The sequence below is a fragment of the Protopterus annectens genome, chromosome 1.part1 (genome assembly GCF_019279795.1).
Source record: "Protopterus annectens isolate FY-2018-M chromosome 1.part1, PAN1.0, whole genome shotgun sequence".
Classification (NCBI taxonomy): Eukaryota; Metazoa; Chordata; order Ceratodontiformes; family Protopteridae; genus Protopterus; species Protopterus annectens.
Window position 1 is genome coordinate 1,941,573,879 of NC_056726.1, and position 17,427 is coordinate 1,941,591,305.

Genomic DNA, 17,427 nt, shown 5'->3' on the forward strand with positions numbered 1-17,427 from the left:
GTACAAAAATATTTAAAATCCTGTAAATAGTTCCAGAGTGGTGTTAAAATGTAGGAAATACCAAACCATGATGAAATAAACATGCTTTTTTTTGAGTCTGTGGATTTGTTTCTCCTTTAAATGTTTTGGATGATATTCTTTTGAGAGTTGCTTTTTATGCTGTGTATGACCTGATTATTACAGTGTTCTTATAAGTTTAACAAAAGTCATTGTACACCTTCCTGATGTCAGACAAGTGCATGATAAGATTTTCTTTTTGCTAATTTCACAGCATAATCGAAAGTGTCTTGTATTACAAACTTTTTTATAGTCGATTTCAATATGGACTATAATCATCTGCTGTCTTTACAGAGATTGGTGTCAACAGTCTTAATATGAAATTTGCATGGAAGCAAGAGTTTATTACTAAATTTTTAGTTCAACTATCTATATTATTTTCAAAAACTGATAATACTAATCTCCTCATATTCCACACCAGAACTCTTTCATTATTTGAAAGAATGTTATTCAAGCAGGCAAACTGTAATATTAACTTCCGTCCTGAAAACTTCCCTTCAGGCAAATAATAAGTAGTAATTTTCATATACAGGCATTCCAGTTTTATCATATCTCTCATGAGAGTAATGCACGTTGCAAACAGTGCATTCAATTAAAGAATACATATATAATGTTAAGCAGACTTTTATTGCATTCATCCGTTCTTTAAATGTGCAGTTAAAAACTTTTTATTTGACAACTAACTAGGTTTTGTACCCTTGATACCATCCTAGCATAGTAGATAGTTCATAAATAAGCTTTGCAAAGCTCACATTTCATTTTTTGCATTCATCTGTGTGGGATGAAAAAGCAGGCATGAACTGAGTTTGCCCTCATCCCCACATTTGAATTTCTAAAGCCACCAGCTGGGAGAGAATACTAATCTGGTAAAGAGCCTTAGAAGTCTTGGGCCACCTGTTACAGCTATGACAGCTATAGCACTGCATAGCATATGAGCTTTTACTAGACAGACTGTTCCTTGAGCATAGTGCCATAAGAGCACTCTGGTACTATATTTGTTTTCTGATGAATTAACACAATGCTGTGGGATCTTTCTTCACCACTTTAGATTTCAGGTTGCAGGAACCACCAGCTTTGCTCAAGACCTATACGATGACAACCTGTACATATCTTGATACACTGTTTGCATGCCTCTTTGACTGGGAACTAGTAGAGGTAATATGTTCATTAGCTTGTGGCAGGACAGCAAGAAATGTGATTCATTTTTACTTAGCTTGCAATAGTAATTAATCATGTTTATCTCAATAGCTGTGCTAACTAAAGTCCACATCTGTAGTTGGACAGACATATCTGCAAACATAGTATGCAGTCTCATAAATGTGTTTTGCACAGTGTGTTTAGTATGAAGTCCTAACAATACTGTAAATCACAAAAGGCAATCATGCTACTGGTTTGCTATTAAAAATAAATAAATAAATAAATAAAAAAGAGCATGCGGTTATCCTGTCAAATAAATTAGCATTGTTACCACTTCACCCTCAGCATTGTACAAATAATGAATTATCCATCTCTGAGGATACAACTTGCAGTGTATGATAAAGATGATAATCTGAAGTACAGTAAATTAAGAAAAAAATATAAATCTATTTGAAATATATACTAATACAACTTAGGAAACATTCCATAATGCTAACAAAGCTTGCAAAACATTTTTCATAAAAGTGCAAAGTGTGAACTTGTGTTAAACAATAAAATAGTTTATATTCAGCATATAACGCATGGAATCAGTATGTACTTATTGAAATATACTACATAGGCAGAACTTTTTGTGGAAACTGTTATAAATGCAATTATTTCTAACAACATAGCTTAACGACATCACGAATAGGTGTAAATGAGCACTCAGGCATGACTTTTACCAACAATAATATGAGTACCTGTTTTAAAATAAGCAAAATATTTAAAGATGAGAGTGAATGTCTGATGACCAGTGACAGTAGACCAGGCACCGGACAACATAGGCCACACATATCACTGCATGCATCAGTTGTACGCTACATGTTTTTTTACAATAAAGGAAACACTAAACTAAATGTCATGGCACACCAACCTATAGTTCTGAACTAGATACCATCTCTTTACATGTGCAGCTATACGCCATTCATAAGCCTACTGCATGGGGTCACTTACTAATGCTACCTGCTGGAACTGGAAGCTGCAGTGATAACATGGGTCATTTCACCACCTGACCGGTGCATGATCATGTTTAGCAGAATGCAAGATGCATTAAACATCCTGCATACAGTACAGTAGCTGGGTCATACTGAAGGGCTCAGCCAGACTCATTCAGGCATCTAAATATCCTTTAACATTTCAAATATTATCTTGTTGATAATATGTGCCTGGGGCAGGGTTGTATTGAAAGTAACTTCTGCAGACCCACTTTAATTTCTCACTGGTGTCATGAGTCATGGCTAGAGCTCATATCCCACATCACCGGAAAAAAGAGGGGGAGAGAGAGAGAGCAGTAGATAAAATAAAGAAAAAGTGATTTACAATTAAGCAATACATTTTGCAATGACAACATGAGAAAAAAATATTTTTTTCCCACTTGCCAACAAGATGACCACTGGGCATTCCACCATGCAGGAGAAGGACATAGAGTGAGCTAGCATGCCAAATATGGGAATTATGTGTATTACTAGGATGTTGGACAGATGCATTAAAGATGCAACCTCATGCATCAAACTTCTCTGCAGATGATGGAATGGTAGCCGCTCCTGCTGTGGTAACACTCCCCACCCGGACCAGATGGGGTAAAAGGCACACATACTCTGGACTCGGTCCTGAGGGACCACAGGTAAAAAGATATATTGATCCACATGTGCCAAGAGTACATCCAGAAACTGCTGAAGCACCACTGAGGCAGAAGACTGTGAGATACCAAACGTGTCCCCAGTCTGTCTCCAGAAGGTCCCCATGGAAAGTATAATGAGGGCTATATGGCCCTATGGGGGTCATGCTTGCTCACTAAAACCCTAATAATATCACATCTAAATATATCAAGGATTTCCTGATTATCAAAATTATAATGAGTAATTCTCTGCTTACATCTCCTCTTTCTTAGCCAGCAAGCACCTCTGGGTATAAGCAATTTTGGCTCAGCCAAGACATGCAGGAGATACCTAAGCTAACAGTAAAGGAATGCATCACTTTAAGCTACCAGCAAAAGAAAGCATCACTGTGAATTGCATAGTTAATAGAAAAAGGGGCAATTGCACCTTTTATAATACATTTGCAGATGGCGCAGTAACATATTAATTTATCACTATGGATGTCAAACAGGCAGGAAAAGGACTAATGAGCATATGCAGTTTTACATCATTTCTCATTTACATCTCATTAAGTACATCACACCTTTGCTGCTTTTACTCCTCAAGTCTGATGTTTGCCTTTATGCATTTGTGTAATAAATATGAACACAGCCCAATGTCTTTAAACCATGAATCAAGCAGTACTCTGAAGGTCAATTGTTTTTTAACACATCTAATAGTTCCAGGCAGAGTTCCATAACCTGCCAGTTCTTGGATGAAAAAAGGACCTTTTAATTTAAGTCCAAGGTAGGTAATTTAACCAATAAATTATTATTTCTGGTATCAGTATTATAGTCAATAAATCCAATGCCCAGCATAGTTGTCATTTTATTGTCCATTAAACATGTATGTGAGTGATTAAATATACACATACATTTTCAAGTCTCTTACTATAAGGTAGTTGGTTGCACCCAGCTACCTGCCTTGTCGGTGTTTTTTGGGTATGCTCAAGCACCTTAAGGTGTGAAATATCCAAAACACAAAATAAACAGCTATATTCAATGATTGGTCATGTACTTGCTGTACATAGATTAATTAGCAAACTTCTATCCATACTGGTAAAACAAGGAAGGATATTCTTAATAAGATCAAAACATTTCCTTGTGGTGTTTTTACTATGTGCATCAAATTTCAAAGATGAATCTATTAATACACACAGGTCCTTAACCAGATTTAATGATGAGCAAACATAATTATCCAAAGCATGGGGATAAAAAATGTTTTGTTGTCAGCAAAATGTAGACACATGGGTCTACCTGAAAACATTGAAAGCCTGCAATATTGAATCCCACATTGTCAATACACAATCATTAAAATCTTACTTCAGCGAACGACTGGATTTTTGAATGCATTCCCACGGTAGGTAACCTGTTGGCCAACAAGGTGCACTTTGCCCTTTTCCCAACTATAGTGCAATCTCAGGGTTGCTATATTTAGTTAAGGTGGTGGGAGGTGCAGCCCCCCACCTGGGTGGGTTGGAGAAGGTACAGCTTTGTTTTTGTTAGTTGTGGTATAAGTGGTTACTTACCGTGGGAATGCTTTTGACAATCCGATCATTCGCTTAAGTGAGGTTTCAATGATTTTGTCTCAATGATGTGGGATTCGATATTGTGGGCTTTCAGTTTTATGAAGTTGATCCAGAACCATGCATTTATTATTGTTAAAATTATTGCCCATTGATGATACCTACAAAGTTAAACTACAGTAGACTCCCTCTTATCCGGTCTCACTGGGACCGGAACTTAAGCTGGATAAACAAATGGCTGCTTACTCAGAAAAAGCATACAAAATCATATTTATATATTATAAATCAGATAGAATAACAGGATGTGTGTCAGTATGCATTTTTCTGATGAATATGAAGTCTAAAACTCAAATGTCTGCTATTATTTAGCCCAGAGGTGGTGAAGTGTTGCTGTTCTCTGTTGTCTTTTGCTAGCACTATGGCAGAAATTTGGTGGCTGATTAAAGAGGAGGTGGTTAAAGAGAGGACAGATAAGAGGGAGTATACTGTATACCAATATTGCTAGAGATACTAATGATCCCTGGTATTAGTAACAATACTACCAATTTTAATATTATTAGTGTATTTAATTAGCCAAACACAATCTAAAGTTGGACAGTCGCATTTAAACAAATCAAAAAGTAATACAGAACTCAGAGGTAGTATAGCCTTCTGTATGGTCATGCATTTAGAGTATTTGATTCTCTTTTTAACTCTGCATCATCTATTTGTCAACCAGCTTGTAACCCATCTAGCCACATAGACATTCATATCAACCTTCCTAAATATTTCAGGAAAAACTTCAATACAATTAGAATTGAAGACCTTGGCATAATCCAAATGCATCATTTCCACAGCCAATCTTTCATGTAAAGAATTTACAACATTTTCATAGATGCTTATCAAATTTGATAAACTTGACCTCCTCTACTAAATAAATACTTGCTGATATATGCCAGTAATAAAGTCAAACATATGCTTAAATGATGAGCACAGTGCCCACTTAAAATTATTCCCCGAAATACAAGTGAGGATAACTGGCCTACAGTTGTCAATAGTTAAACCTGGCTTACATTTCTGAATTGGAATGACAACTGCCAATTTCCATATATCAGGTGCTTAAACATTAATTAGGGATATTTTAATTAACTCAGGTAAGCATGGTATTAAATTCTCAATAATTCCCTTCAAAAGTATCCATTTAAATTGTTAGAGCTTGTAAATGAATTTATCTTAGTATTATGTATGCAGAGCTTGTTTAATGTAATCTGCTTGTAAAATGGGATAACTCCCAGTCAAAGGAGGGGGACAGACTTTAAACCAATTTTATTAGATAATGCAAGGGAAGCAGAAAAGGTCCCTGGTCACCAACAAAATCACAAACAACTGAAATGGAAAGACACCCAAACAGGTATGGTGTTGCAATACAACAACATGTCTACTAAATTGAAGGAAGTTATTGAGGTAGGATGGCACAATATATTTCCTGCAGACATGTTAAATACATTAGGTGATGGTCCGAAATTTATAAACAGTAGGGGTGTTAATATTAAGTTGCTTTTGGAGAAAATGCCAAAACCTACCAGTCAAAAAACAGCTAGGATGGCTAAATGTGGAAATTGTAAAGCTTGCAAATTCATTAACGACGGTCCTTATGTTCAAATTGGGAATTACAAAAGGTCTCTGACATGTCCAGGTTATTGTAATTGCAACACGAACATGGTAATTTATGTGGCCACATGTTTATCATGTCCAGCGTTTTACGTAGGAATGACTACAAGAAAAATAAGGCAGAGGATACTGGAACACATCAGGGATATAAAAAATAGAAAGTCAACTAATTCTTTATTTGTTCATAGTAAGGACTGTATGAATTTTAAAAAAATTCATATTTTTTGTCATTGACAGATTATACACCAAAGAGTTTGGTGTAGACTACAAAAATATGCTTGAAGTTAGGGAATATATATGTCAGATTAGATTAGAAGCCAGTACAAGACCTGGTATTAATGACACACTATCTATGACGTATATTAAAACATAAAGCTTTAAGTACTTGAAACATCACAATTTTGCAACAGGGAAATATTATAGCAATAACCCACGCCTGGGTGTGGGTAATGCTGGACTTACCCACAGTTGGCGTGGTTTGGTCCCGAGGAGCCGAGGACCAAACAAAGCCAACCGTGGGTAAATACAGCATTACCCACACCCAGGCATGGGCTATTGCTATTATACAATGACATTATTTAAGAAAAGAAATGATTACTTTTCTTAAATAATGGCATTGTATAATGCCTCTTTACTGCCCTTCCACAGCTGTCTGGTATTCTGCGGCAGTTCTGATGTACTGCGCATGCCTACGCAGTACATCAGAGCTGTGGGCTAAAGCACTGTTTTGCTATGTTAAATGGGTTTAACATAGCGAGACAGCTTTAAAAAAAGCAACGGAGATCTCCGTTGCTTATTGTAAAGCTGTCTCGCTATGTTAAACCCATTTAACATAGTGAAACTGCTAACGGAGATCTTGCGATCTCCGTTGCTTTAAAAATTGTCTCGCTATGTAAAGTGGGTTTAAAATGGGGAGACAGCTTTAAAATAAGCAACAGATATCTCCATTGCTTATTTTAAAGCTGTCTCATATGTTAAACCCATTTAATATAACAAGACAACTTTAAAAGCAGCGGAGATCGCAAGATCTCAGTTGCTTTTACCTTGCGTCGCTATGTTAAAGGAGTTTAACATGGCGAGACAGCTTTAAAAAAAGCAATGGAGATCTCCGTTGCTTTTTAAACCTGTGTCGCTATGTTAAACTCTTTTAACATAGCGAGACAGTGTTTTATACTAACGGAAAAAGTCCGGGCGACCGGACCTTTTTCCGTTAGTATATTGAGGGATTTACAACGGGCACGCTGGTTGGGCTGGCCAATCAGCATGTACGTTTTAGGGGAGGAATTGTATAATAAAGGATCTTTTACAGGAAAGACTTTTTGACATGTATACAATGAAAACTGTTAAGTTTTTGTGTGGTGAATTTTTTGATAAATGCAACTTTTGAAATACTATTGAGTTAACTCCCAGGACAATTGATTATTATAATTACATGGTGGTGCTTATTGGTTAAAATGTTATTTGAATTTGAAATATAAAGGACCGTTTAACATTTTTCAACTACTCTGAGGATGCCCTATTTTGGGTGAAAGCACTAAGTCAGTTTTGAGTGTACTGGATGCTGTGATTTACTTTGTTTTATTAAAGCTGTTTTGGTGATTTTACCCCTGCATCACCAGTTGTTTTCTTTTTACAAACTCCCAGTTACAACAGAAAAGGGTGAAATTATTGAATTAATAACTTTTGACCTTTTAAAAATGTCTTCCACAAACATATTTACCAAATTTTCAGGTTCAGTAATGCCAGCAAGTCCAAACTTCTGTGGTTCAATACACTTGACCTTGGTGCAGAAGGCTGCGGGTTCTGTTCCCACTCCAGATATATCGACTGCTGACACTGCAATACAGTATGGGGTGGGTGCTGCATAGCTCAGGTGTATATAAAAGATCCTGTGGTACATATTCAAAACAATGGGGGAAGTTCTCTGATACCCTGGCCAAATTTCGACTAGTAGTAGTAGTAGTAGTATAAATACAACTGCAGGTCTTCTCTGAAAAGAGGCAACTAGCCTTGTGGGAGTAACCAGTTTAACAAAGGATGAATAAATAGACAAATAAATAAAATAAATATCCCTAATGTTTTATATGGCTTATTGTTATGTAAATGTTTAAACAAACTGTTGTTATTATCTTTTAAAATATTAGCTAAAATAAGTTTGTAAGTGAATAATAATTTATAATAAACCAGTTTTAAATAAGGCCTTTAAAATCTATTATATCTTTTAATTAGTTGATGCTGGATGAGCGCTATAATAACTCCATATTTTCTCTTCCATCATATTGCCTTGAAGAGTTTTTTTTTTTTTTTTTATTCTACCAAGGGGGACAACTAGACCTATTTTCATAAGCCAAACCAGTGGGTGCAAACTGTTCTGTCAAGTTATTGATATAGTTGTAAATAACACCTATCCTTCCTTAAATGACAACCCCTCAAATATTGATTTATACTTCCATGATTAGATATCAACATTAATACTTGCAAATCAGATGTATAAAACTTACTGATAATGTCCGTTTCTTTAATCAAGGGTGAAATAAATACTGTCACCTCAAAGATGACACATGAGTGCTTCGATCTGCCTAATTGTGGCTCAGTAAACCAGGACATGGATTTCAATCCATTATTTGTCCAAACTACATCCGAAATATTACGAGTCAGTGCATTATTAGTAGCAATCTGTGAGTAGTAGTTGGTAATGCTGTATTGTTATTATTTTATTAGCCTTGCTGGCAGAAGAGGGGACCGACCAGTCAGAATTAGTGGAATGTAAATCTATTACAGGTATATCAATTTTATCTAAAAAGTAAGTAATAATATGATAACATAACTTATTATATGCCTCCTTTGTAATTTTGGGAGACCAATAAAAAGAGCCTTCATCCCTGCACTTTTCATTTTTAGTGATTTTCACTATTAAGAATTCTGTAGTCTCATCATTAAAAGTTAACACTGAAGTAAATTTTGTAGAGATGCAAATAGAAGTACCTGCCCTTTTTTATTAGATCTATAGATATGGTGGCCATTAAAACCAGAAATAGTGAAAGTTTTTTTTTTTATTTGACTAAACCAGATCTCAACACATCAAATGAGTAATTTGTAGTGCTGGCTTTCAACTCAGATAGTTTATTATTAAGACTGCAGGCATTACAGAGCTTTTAAGTAGCCTTGCAGCAGCTTGATTTCATCATTATTGATCTGTGTTGTTTATTCTATGATTTTAATCAAGTTTTTTTTTTTTTTTTTTTGCAAAATTACCTCAATACTTGCTAACAGTCTGCTAATGAGGTGTTTCATTCCTGACACCATCCAAGCTGGATAACACGTCTGAAGTGCTTAGCTTATATATGTACGTTAAAATATTTTTTTATGTTTAAATTGCTTAACAGTGACATTGAATGCAGGAAATCAATTCAGTACCTCAGTAAACTAAAGCACTGATTGTGATATAGCTTTGTAGTACAGTACCCTATAATGTGACAAGCAGCCCATACACATAACAATACCTAGTACTAATCTATGAATTTATGAACCTATGAACCCATGAAAGTAGTAAGCCACTTGATCAGTGCAGTAGGCATGAATGAATTAATAGTCAAATGTTTCTGAGGTTTAACAAATCAGGTTCAATTGTTGTGGAAGATCATTTGCTGAATGCATTTTAATCATGCTGAGCACCAAAACTGAAGTGTTATCTTACTTTTATATAACAATTACTCATCAGAACAGCAGATGTTGCTTATAGGTTATTGAATAATGATTTAACATTTAAAAATATGTTTGTAATATGTTTTTCACACCTCAGAAACAAACAGTATTTACTTTTGTTGCTTTAGGTGCTCCATTGTGTGAATTTTAAACAAATGGTGCACCTTTTCTCAGAAATGTTGGGATGAAAGGTTAGGCTGTACAGCTAATGAACAGAAAATGCGTGGCTGAAGATTGTGATATCTGATTCTATATAGTGCCTAATAAGATCTAGTATAATAACAATATTTTTACATGTAAGGACACACTATCCATTATTCTGGCTTTCGTTCCATAAGTGACATTTCTCCTTCCATGATTATTTATAAAAAAGTATTTAATAGTAATATAGCCTTGGTTATCTGCTTACTTCAGTATCTGGCCTCGCATTCTGAAATTAAGTGACATTAGATAATACATTCTGCACAGTGAGATGAATGGAAAATGATAACATACGGTTACTCTTGAGTAATCATCTGCAAAACCTTCAGGAAAAAAATTATGCTTTCTGTTCTATAATCACCTGTCTTCTATAATTCTGTAACCAGCCCATTCCTCCAAGTAAACTTTCCAGAATGATTTTGTTGTACTTGCACATCTATGTTCTTCCAAGGCTGCAATGCTGGATGGCTTCATGGAGACAGAAAAGGATACTAGGAGTCATTATAGCTGACAGTGCAGCGAAACTAGAATAGCCTGCAGAGAAAAACACAACATCGCCTCTTCAAGAATTTGATAATAAGGATAGTCAAAATAGGAATAAAATGTGTGACAGGGAGATGTTGTTTGTGCCAGATCAAATGTCTTGGCTGTGAGAAGTACAGAAATCCTCAGGATCACAGCTGTGGCTTTGAGGAGGAAGTCTGATGTGATAGTTTATGAAGGAATAAATAACTTAACTAGAAAAGTATCAGAATCTTCTTTGAGGATACCCTAAGCAACTATCATGTACTGATATTTTCATAAGTCCTACCTGTTCATGGCCTGGATAATGGCATGGCATTTTGCAGCATAGGGTTCAATAAGTGATTGAATGAATAGTCTAGAAATCAGGGGTTTGCCTTCATCATAGCCTAACAAGTTGCAGAGCTGCAGGAGAGGAATGCGCTGATGTTCAGCATCTGTGTAATGAGATAGCAGAATCCTAAATGATAGCTTTTATACTTTGACATACATTTAACTATCCAAAATGGAAAGTACAGTGTACATCTATGAAATACTGACTTGTTCTATCCAAATAATGTAGCAATTAAAAATTCCTGCAGTGGGAACTCAACAAGGAAAAGAATGCATTTAAAGAAGAAAAGGTAAAGATAATATATACCTGGAAAATGCAAAATCAGATAAGTCAATACAAAAAATGTAATGACAGAGAGGAAGGACTGGGATGTGAATATATCATTGTATAGGGGTTCATAGGAGGTACATTGTAAACAAAACAAAAGAAAGTATAGCTAGGGCTGGTGTTAGCATTTTGTGAATCCCCAGCAAATGTCAGTTCGAGGGCCCCCTAGGCACTTCTAGTGTAAGTATCACCCTGCTACCCCCAACCCTCCTACGCAACCTTTTGGTTCATGCTGCAAACAGAAGTAGTATGCACAGACTGACCTGTTGCTACAATGGTCTTACATTACAACCGACCTATGTACCATACTACATTGGCCCATCTCAGAAAGTGACATTTAAAGTTACTGCATTTAGCTGCACTAATGATGCATTGCAACAATTCTATGTACAGATCTGGGCTTAGGTGAAATGGTGCCCTAGGCACTGCCTACTGTTTCAGCCCTCCTCTACACATATACATCCTCTAGTCCTCCCCTCTGTTTCCTCCATCTTGGGCTCCCCATACCATGAACATTATGTTTTTCTTCCTTTTGTCATATTTTGCCTTTCTCTTCAGCTTTTTTCAAGGCGCTATAACTTTCTATATGCTCCAAAATACATTTTAAAGTGTTTTTTCACAATCTTTTCACCTAGTGATGGCTTAAACAGAAATTAAGATTAATGAAAGAAATTCAGTGTTGCTGTTCAGCTTTAGTTTTCCTTGCCTTTTTTCAAAACACCTTTCCTGATCAAGACATCACCGTAATAACCATTTAGGAAATAGCTCAATTAAGCCAGTGTCCCCCAGAAGCCATAGGCGATATAGATGCATTTTTAGACCTTTTCCCAACCTTTTACTGTAATGGTGGCCTAACCAAAATCATGAGTAAGAAAAGAATTTCAGTCTTAATTTTTTTTTCTTTCAGTGAAGACGTAAGTTGTGCCCAGGGGTTAATGTTCAAAGATGACAAAATTGTAGCTCATAATAAACTAACAAGCTAACTTTATAAGGATACACAGCTCCTGTCTGGGAATACTGCCTGCCCCCCCCCCCCAAAACAAAAGACAGTCATTGCCTATGTATCCCACTGGTGTTAGATTGGGATGAAAGCAGAGGTTCAGCCTGCCAAAGTATTTCAAGTGACTGCTGAACTATATATACATAGCATGTCTCCTCATTCCTCAACCTAACCCCCAAAGGCAGCCACCTGTATAGTACCTGATGTGTGACTGTGAGGAAAGTGAAAAAAAAAAGGATTACAGTAATGTATTCTAGCTTGTTGCTCCTAGACAGTACACTGCCATTACACAAGCTATAGTAACCTTCTTTGTATACCTCTGATGTCTGTGAGAAAAGTAAAAGAAACTATGACCACACTGTTCTCAGCCCAGCCACAAGTCATAATGACCTCCTGTGCACACCTCTAAGGTTTGACTGTGATGAAAATTAAAGAAGTAATAATCATACAATCCCCAGCTCCCCCCCCCCCCCACATAACCTACAGCCACTTTCTGTACACACACACATCTGAGCATGGTTGGTTTTAGAATGGGCACAGCTGAAAGCAAAGGCCATTATCAGCTTTATCCTAAAAGGGTCATATCACAGTCCTGTTCATGTTAAAAAGCATAATAATAAAAAATTATACATTTTTGTCAGTTTTCACCAACCAGCAACAGCTTTTGTGGGGCTCCCACTCAGTCAGGGTTGAGTAAGGGAGCCCCTGTATTCACTTATACAATCCGGGGAGTGGGGGACCACCAGACGTCTGGAAGATCTAAGAGTCTGAATGTTCTGTGATATATGTTACACCTTACTTTTGAAATATAATTGTATATTAGCTGCATTATTTTACTGATACCCAGAAGAAAAATGCATGTGTCCTGGCATTATTGGATGTGTGCACAGATAAAAAAATCTGTGATATTGTCACACACACAGACACACACACACACACAAATACACACACATGCAAGTGTGCATGCACAAGCCATAACAAGGCTAGATTTGTTCTTATTTCAGCAAATAGCAATATAATGTACAGCATTAATACTGCCACACAGGATCAGTGACTGCGATTTTAGTCATCAAACAGCTACAGTACGGTAAGTCACTCTCCATGATGTCAAAGTCCTTCTCTGATTTTTCTCAAAAGTTTGCTGTGTCCTTCATAAAAATGTCTGATGTGTTGGTAAATCATTCAGGATTATAGACAGTCAATAAATCCAGATATCAAAGTTTTATACTTCTTATTGCCCAAAAAATGCATGTTGATGCAAAAGGTATTATTCTATTCAAATTTTAAGTGAATTTATTTAAAATATGTTCTTGATTTTGAGCCTTTATTTTGATATTATTTTTGGCACTGTGTTGAATTCTTCAGCAAAGAAGTTCAGAGTTATAGCATCTGGTATTCTGCTAATATTTATAAAACTCTCTGAAAGAGAAAATCATCCATGTAGATCAGAAGCATCAGCTCTTCTTAAAATCCAAGGTTTGCACTGAGATGTGTCACTGTGGGCTGCTGAGCTCGCTAGTGCTTACCTTGCTCATGTTCATTATCAGCTTTATCCTAACAGGGTCACATCGCAGCCATTTTCATGTTAAAGAGTGTAATCAGGAAATTAGTACATTTTTCTCATAATTTTCCCCAACCAGTACCACCTTTTGTGGGGCCCCCACACAGTCAAACATGATTATGGAGGCCTTCTGCAGCCAATGGAATTGCAGGCACTACTTATTATTTTATTTATTTATTTAACATTTGTTGACCGGGAAAGTCCAACTGAGCAAAAAGCCCTTTTTCAGTGGAGGCCCTGGGAGAAAAGCTCCACAGAAGCTCCACAGTGTAATAATCAGGAATAGCTACACGAGTTAGGATAAGCTACAGTAAAAAAATGTATAATATTCAATAAACAGTGGAAAATATTAGGCAAATATTGGCAAAACTCCACAGTACAATAAGTTAAGCTAAACAATAATAAATCAAGAACAGTGCTATAAGGAGGTAATATTACATTAGACAATAACGTTCAAGCAATCAGAGATAAAATTAGAGTAAAGATAATCAGCAACAGAACCATATTAATGTATGAGGCTTAGAAATTAGGTAAAAAAAGCTAAAGCTAAATAATAATAATAATAATAATAATAATAATAATACTAAAGCTGTTTAAGTGAAGAGAATGTCTAGCAGCAGAGTTTAACTAACCCAGAGCCAGCATGTTAGTGGTAAAATATTTAATGGAATTCTGAAGCCTGTTTCTTGATAAAACACTGTAACCAGAAATATCTATGAATTGTAAAGGAGATATAAATAAAGGTTATTACCCACCTGCTTTATTAAGTATACAAGACTGCTGTATTAGCTTTTGGTGTCTTGACATACATGCTACAAAATATCAACATAAGATAACTTGCTGATGTTGGGGCCTCCCCAGGAACACTGGGCCCTAGCAACCACAGAGTTTGAGAGTGCCTAAAGCTAGCTATGAGTATAGCCCTCTAAATAAGGAAGTGATAAAAGCAACAAAATATTCAAGCAAATACAGAGTGAAGGAGTCAATGTGAGTGACGCAGCAGAACAGAAGTAGCACAATAGTACTTACAGGGATTGTATACAGAGATTATACACACAGGGAGGAAAAAGGCAAGTAACAAAATAATTTGAATGGAAGAGAAAGGGGAGCACTGTTGATGGGGAACAGGCCAGATATAAAGTACAGCTACTAAAGCCACATCTTAGAGGATGATCCTTCTTGGCATCCTACAGGCCTCAAAAAGCTTGTACAGGAGCCTTATATAGGAATTCAGCAGTCCAAGAATGCTTATACGTTAGAAAATCAGACAGTTCAGCTAACACCAGGATCAGAAATCAAAATCTTCTCTGCAAGTAGCTAAGATTAAGGGAAAAGATAGATTTGTCATGCTACACCTACCCCTTCATTTGGATAAACTCAGTACATAACTTAAGAAGTGTAACACACTGTCTGCATTTAAAAAGGAGATGGACAATTGGATAGGTGTTGACAAACTCACCTTTGGTATGATGGGCCTGGACCTCCTTGAAATGATTGGCAAGGCCTAAGGCTGGGTACTGGCAAGGCAGAAATGGCCACAAGGTTCAGTTGCCTTGCAACTCCCATGATCTTATGATCATACTGAAGAAAAAGGTCAGTCTTGAATCCAGTGTTCTCAATTAGAAAGGATAATATCATATAAAATATGAAGTTTGTAGTTATGAGTAACCACTTGTATAGTTTGCCATCAACCCAAATACAGATGTCAGACAATTAAGACAGAGAGGTCTGCACTGTAGTCAAGCAAACTATGAGAAGATGGAAAATAGTTCTAAGGGTGCCTTATAGGATTGAAAACAATGTGATAAAGCAAGCAGAATTTAGGATGTATAACAAAACTCAGGAAGAGGAGCACTCCAAATTCTACTATTTAAATTATAGGCTAAAGCTGGGCAATGTTTGGTTTGCAAAATACGTCAGATACCAAGGCTGTATTCTTCTTGCCATTCATAAAGGAAGAATAGGAATATATATATATATATATATATATATGAAACCAGACAGCAGTAACACATAGAAAAAGATGACTTACCCCTTCACTTTCACAGAAGATGGATGAACTCAAAAAATGCTACAGAAGGCAATGTGAGTCTATCGCAATCCAAATAAAACAAAGCTTATGCATTTCACTAATAGCAAAGTTCCTGATAACCTTTACTATCTACTCAGCCAATAAAAGTAAAATTGAACCTGTTCAGCACACCAAATTCCTTGGAGTCACAATTGACGACAACCTAAAATCTGACCAACATCTCGCTCTATCAAAAAGGTCCACATTAAGCTAGGTTCACTATAGAGATTCAAGCTATACCTAACTGAGGCCACTAGACATTCTATAGCTATGACTCCTCTACTCTCTACCCTTCTATATGCCTCACCAATAATCACTATTCTCAGAAAATCAAATTTAAACAAACATGAGTCCTGCTATAACAGTGCCACAAGATTTGCTACTAACCACCCTTACAGATTATATCACTGCACAGCACTTCATAAACTAAATTGTATTGCACTACCCAATCTCCTATCCCTCAGCCACCTGACTTTCATTCATTCTATCTTCCATCATCCAGACATCTGTCCAGCACTCAAGAACTTAGTGCAGCCCTACTCGAATGGCAGGCCACTGAGATTCTCCAACAGACTACCACTCAAAGTAATTAAATCTAATAATTGTTATGGTAAATCTCTACTATCCCACAAAATATCTAAGTCCTGCAATTCCATGCCTCAGACAATACTAAATTCTAGCAACACATCCAAATTTAAACTACTACTTAAGGAGCACCTAATCAAAAACCGGCTTTGCTCCTGCACTAATCCAGACTGATCATTCTGTCCTTCCTTGTTCTTACAGCCAAAATTTCTGTTCCTTTACTAAATTCAAACACCCAAATTATCCCTTCTCTCACATAATTCCAGTTTCTCTCTACCTGTCTCAAGCTCACTACAGCTCCTATTTTTATCTACCTGTCTCAAGCTTCCTAGAGTTTCATCATCTTCCCTCTTTCTTGTACTTCACCTCAATATTGCCTTATCTATCATTGTTTAGAACAAGTAACACTAGCATAGCAACAATCAGCCAAATTCTTGCTCTTACGCCATACGTGTATCTCATAAATATTTACCACCAAAACCATGATATTGATCTACTGATCAGTCATTTTTCTATGATGGCACAAGCTATTTCATTCTAGTTTATTTGTTAAATTTCTTTTTTTTTTCACTTTATATTGCTCTCTCAATTTTTATTGTTTATGTATAAACTATTTACTACCTATATTTACCAGAGTTATGTATTATTAATTGTTATAGATTTCTTGTATTGTTTTTAATGTGTTTTTGTAATGGAACTTTTCTCCCCTGGCCTCCACCGAAAAAAGGTCACTGGCCCAGTTGAACATCCCTGGTAAATAAATGCAAAATAAATAAAATAAAATAAATATTGAGATTCACTATTGGTATACAAGTTGCATAAGTGAAAACAGTAATGTAATACAGCCGACTAGCATTTTTAACAACTCATGGGAATAGGGCATATTTTTTATTACTGGAAGAAAGCAGCTTTGATTACTTTTAACAAAGTTACACCTGAATATCTACTGGTGTTATGTCAGTTGTACTGAAAATTATAGAATTATTATTGAAGGAATAAACATTATAATACATTATAATATTTTTGAGCCTGCCAAGCATACCACACAAGCCAGCATAGATTTGCAACAGGAAGAT